Genomic DNA, 5,773 nt, shown 5'->3' on the forward strand with positions numbered 1-5,773 from the left:
ACTTTTCTATATGTTACTTGATGACCAAATTTTTCATGAACCTTAGAAATGACATCCACTATCAACAATTTGGGATTTTTACGTATTTGATTTAAAAACAAAGATGCAATTAAATTGGTATCTAAGTTAGTATGACCCGTTGTAAGCCCTTCAGTTTCACATCTATGATTATTAAAATATTTTCCTATCTTCCAAAGACTACCTCCAACCTTCCGACCTCGAAGAAACCATGGACAACCCAATGAATCAAAAAATATACATCTCACAGTCCATATGCTCTTTGTTGATATAACAACCTTGACTTCTTTATTTTTGAGCAAACTCCAAATTGTCACAGCTTGTTTCAACTTAGTTTTGCTGCTAAAACACATATTTTTTTCTAAATCTTTTTTTGCATCCTCGGACCAAACAGAACAACATTTCATTTCGGATTCACGAGTAGAGATAAAAATATCTTCCTCGTTCTCCAATGTTGTAAAGTAAGGTATATCATTATTTTGCATTTCAGATACATCTTGATCACATTAATTTTGAAGATTTACCCCACTATTATTTTGAGGTAAATCTCCAATATCTTCATCGGATTCACTTTCAATGGCTTTACTCTCTCCATCATCTTCTGAAGGTTCATCCTCCTCCGAATTTTCATCACTTCTTTGAGCATGTGCATCATTACACAAATCAAAGGTAGCTTCATCTTCTCTGTAGAAAAAGAAGAAGTTAATTTCATGAAATACATAAAATGAAAATAATTAATTATTCATGCTACTAAATAGAATTAGTATTTTTTTATATGAAAAGATTACTCTACCTGATTTCATATTGATTGTGGCTACTCTCCATATGTCTTTGACTACTAGAGCATTCAACAAATGATCGATTTTCATGTTCGTTAAGGCCTACACCAAATGATTGATGGATACCATGTGTTGCACTGTATGCATAATGAGGCTGACTGATTGTGGCAAATACATCTCCAAAAGATTTATATCAATCTTGTTCAAAAATTTCTGAGGAATGGCAAAAAATTGTAGCAAAGATTGGTCATTCTCAATTTTGAACTCAATAAATCTTGTAATGTTACCTTGAAATGAGCATGGATATTTTCCAGAAATATCCAATTGAATATTTTCACCATCAGTCCCCATTTTCTCATGCAACAATTTAATTAATTCAACGTAGTTGGTCGAAATATACATGCTTACAATCATTCTGGCACATTCGTTATATCGAAATTCATTCATTTAAGTGATTATTTCACCACCCAATACAAAGCAATCATCACGTTATCTTCAAAATTAGCCATCAAAAATCCTACACACAAAAATAAGATGCATTATAGTTATTAAAAATATGTTTTTATAAATACATTACAACATATTGACAAGACTTACCTATTAAAATTTTGTGAGTATTGATTCAACAATGGGGCACATAAACAAAAGCTTTGTAGAAAATTATTGGAATGTTCTAAACATTCTACACCACCATTTCTTATAATGATCCGTGATCAAATTGTAAAAAGAACACTTTAACAGTTTGTTGTTAATGTCAGTCACGTTTTAAAGTTAAAACGTAACATATAGTAACGTTTTATTGGCAGATCAAATCAATAAGACATCTTCAGAGCCCCGTGACATGATTCGATAGAATCGTTACTCAGAGTAATGTTTTAGTCTTAAAACGTGACTCATAGTAACGACTTTAACGTCAGATTTCGTACAAAGATTCTCAGGTGGGAGACGTGATTTGATTCGACAGAATCATTACTAGGAGTAACGTTTTATCATTAAAACGTGCTTCGTAATAACGAAATTTGGTACAAAGATTCGAAAGCGGCAGATTTGCAGAGACTTGTTACTGATGGTAACGTTTTAAGCCTAAAATGTTACTGCTAGTAACGTAAATCTTCTTTAACGCCGTCTCCCAACTATTTTTGGTCCGTTTATTTTTTTAAAAATTGAAATAAAGCCTAATACGTTACTACCTAACAACGTTTATACTAGTTTTGTAAAATTTTAAAATTTCATATTACTTTGGTGAATTGAATCAAATAATAGCTTGTTTTGGTCGACTAATGCAAAAGCAGATGACACAAAAGGACAAAGCAGTTGGCAATTTCGAACAAAAGGAACTGCGTAGATATTTCGTGTATGTTTTGGGTGATGTGGGTATTTTCAGGCAATTATTTTATAGATGCACAATTTCGAATAAATAATTTGCGTAGACTGGACAGTTTGTATAGTTTTCCTTCTATTTCTGACCCCAAAAAAAAATACTCAAATTTTACTTGGCCCAACTCTATGTTGTTGTGCCTTCATCAATCCGATTTATTGCTTCTAACTATTATACTGTCCAATAATATATAGTGGTTCATTATTAATTTGATATAGAGATTAAGAAACAGTAAATGATAGAAATAATTTTATCAAATCACTTATATTAAATATAAATTATTTAAATATTAAAAAATAAATAATATTTAATATCAAAGGTAATATAAATATAAAATGATAAATTATTTATTAATTTTATAAACTGGACATATATTATTGGATATTTCAAATAAGAACGGAGGAAGTATTAAGAAAATGGTACGTTACTTGACAGTAAGTTAGAAAACCTTTACAATTACATCACACATAAAGAATAGGTATTTGTTTTAACCAGTCTACCTTACAAGATGTCTTGTAGCAATATTAAAAATAAGTACTACATAAATTAAACTCTTTAAATATTTATGATATGATCACCTCATGTTGTAACAAGATAATATTTGTTCACGAGTCAACTGATTATTATTTATTTCATATCATATACTAATTAGAAGCTTCATCACCTAAACAAGCTAACTCGTTATAATTTATAAGTTTCATCACTAGTGGGGACAGTGACAATAATATAATTATAGAGGTATTAATTCTGGGATGGAAGGGTAAAATACTAATACACAACTTTAAATAATGATTAAAGTCTCTGCTAGCTCAACTTAATTAGATTAATACTTTATTTAGTAGTATTATTTTTCTCATCTTGTTAGAAGGGTTTAGAGTCGATGCGTCGAGGGTCTATATATAAAATCACATAATTGCATTTTTTTTTTATAGTGAGTTAAAGGTCTACATTCAACTATTTTATCGAATGTCTAAGCAAAAATTGATTCGAATTCAATATTTATACCAATTCAATGATACACGAAGCATACATATTTTCATATAATGTTTATCACTAAATTGTATTTAATTATTATTCATTACACAATATAGTATCATTTTAAATATTTATGACTTAACCATGATAAATTAGTATGATTTGGTTTTAGCTCGGGTATACAATTTTTTTACTCCAGTTACTACTATCTCCGATTAACACATATATCAAATAACTCTGGCCACCAAACTTAAGTAAATAAAAAGAAATTCCCTAATTCATTTTTGATCTCAACAAAAGTTTAAACGTACTTTTTTCTTTTGTCTTAAGGTAGTATAATATATAAACTAGTTTTTTAGTTTCTTGTAATTGGATTTTTGCTAGAAAAAGCTGGTGAAATTTCCCTAATATTATCATTTTGCAAGAAAACAAAACGAAGTTTTTATATATATATTCGAGTGTGTATAAGGTAAATTTTATTATAGTGAGAAATAAGGCTAACAACACATGAGAAGTAAATCATCAGCTAGGCTCTAGTAACGATCTTGAACGAGAAATCATGTAAATGATTTTAAATTTAACACCTCCATTTAAGAGATTACATGTTCAACCAATTCGATAGATAAATTGTTTTATTTATATTTAATGAGAATACTAAGATGATATATAGCTACATTTTTTTAACTTTAATATTAATTTAAGTTGAATAATCTTTTTTAATCTTAGCTTGTTAGAAGGGTTGAGAGGTCACTGTTCCTAATAGTCAGTCAAATAAACAAAACGAAGTTTTTATATATATATTCGAGTGTGTATAAGGTAAATTTTATTATAGTGAGAAATAAGGCTAACAACACATGAGAAGTAAATCATCAGCTAGGCTCTAGTAACGATCTTGAACGAGAAATCATGTAAATGATTTTAAATTTAACACCTCCATTTAAGAGATTACATGTTCAACCAATTCGATATGTTGATTGTTTTATTTATATTTAATGAGAATACTAAGATGATATATAGCTACATTTTTTTAACTTTAATATTAATTTAAGTTGAATAATCTTTTTTAATCTTAGCTTGTTAGAAGGGTTGAGAGGTCACTGTTCCTAATAGTCAGTCAAATAAACAAAACGAAGTTTTTATATATATATTCGAGTGTGTATAAGGTAAATTTTATTATAGTGAGAAATAAGGCTAACAACACATGAGAAGTAAATCATCAGCTAGGCTCTAGTAACGATCTTGAACGAGAAATCATGTATACCTTCGTTTTGAAGGATTTTTCCACGTTAAACTTGGTGTTCTTTATTTTAGATTTTTGTTTTCATCTTTTTCGTCACAACAAGTGGTATCAGAGCGAGGTTATCTATATGGAGGGGAATATGAGCAAGATAGTATGTTTAAACGGAAGAAACTACAACATATGGAAAAACAAGATGAAAGATCTACTGTTCGTGAAGAAGATGCATCTTCCCGTTTTTGCTGCTCATAAACCTGAGACTGTGACCGATGAAAATTGGGATTTCGAGCACCAACAAGTATGTGGATATATAAGACAATGGGTTGAAGATAATGTTCGCAACCATATTGTGAATGAGACACATGCTAGAACATTGTGGGAAAAGTTGGAGACGCTTTATGCTTCAAAAACTGGCAATAACAAGTTGTTCTTGCTAAAGCAATTGATGACCTTTAAATACAAGGAGGGCAATCCTATTCTTGATCACATAAATGATTTTCAAGGTGTTCTTGATCAGCTATCAGGAATGGGTGTTAATTTTGATGATGAAATACAAGGACTTTGGCTTCTTAATACTCTACCGGATTCTTGGGAAACTCTTCGTGTCTCTTTAACAAATTCTGCTCCTGGTGGTAAGGTGACTATGGAATATGCAAAAAGTGGTGTGTTGAATGAAGAAGTTAGAAGAAAATCTCAAGGCACATCCTCACATTCAGATGTTTTGTACACAGAAGATCGAGGGAGAGATAAGACAAGAGATCCGAAAAGTAGAGGTAAAAGTAGAAGCAAGTCAAGATTCAGGAATCCAAATATTATATGCCATCATTGTGGAAAGAAAGGACATATTAGAAGATTTTGCAAACAATTGAAGCAAGATCTTAAAGAAGGGAAGAAAGAAGAAAATAATGGAAACAATGTTGTTGCTGTTGTTCGAGATGACCTTCTTTTTGCTTGTGATAAAGACGTCATCAATTTTGTATCTCAAGATACAAGTTGGATAGTAGATTCTGGAGCTACATCACATGTCACACCGAGAAAAGACTTCTTTTCATCTTATACTTCTGTTAACTCTGAGGTGTTAAAGATGGGTAATGCTGGTGAGGTTAAGGTGTTTGGTGTTGGCACTGTTTGTTTGAAAACCAATACTGGTTCAACGTTAGTCCTTCAGAATGTCAAGCATGCTCCAGACATTCCCTTGAATTTGATCTCTGTAGGACAACTAGATGATGATGGCTATCATAATGAATTGTTCAATGGCCAATGGAAGCTCACCAAAGGCTCACTGATTGTAGCTCGAGGAAGAAAGCATTCAAATTTATATGTGACACAAGGATCGATCCTTGGAGACTCTATAAATCTGGTGGAAAGCGAGACTTTATCAGAATT

This window comes from Solanum tuberosum, unplaced genomic scaffold (genome assembly GCF_000226075.1).
Source record: "Solanum tuberosum cultivar DM 1-3 516 R44 unplaced genomic scaffold, SolTub_3.0 scf00415, whole genome shotgun sequence".
Taxonomy (NCBI): Eukaryota; Viridiplantae; Streptophyta; class Magnoliopsida; order Solanales; family Solanaceae; genus Solanum; species Solanum tuberosum.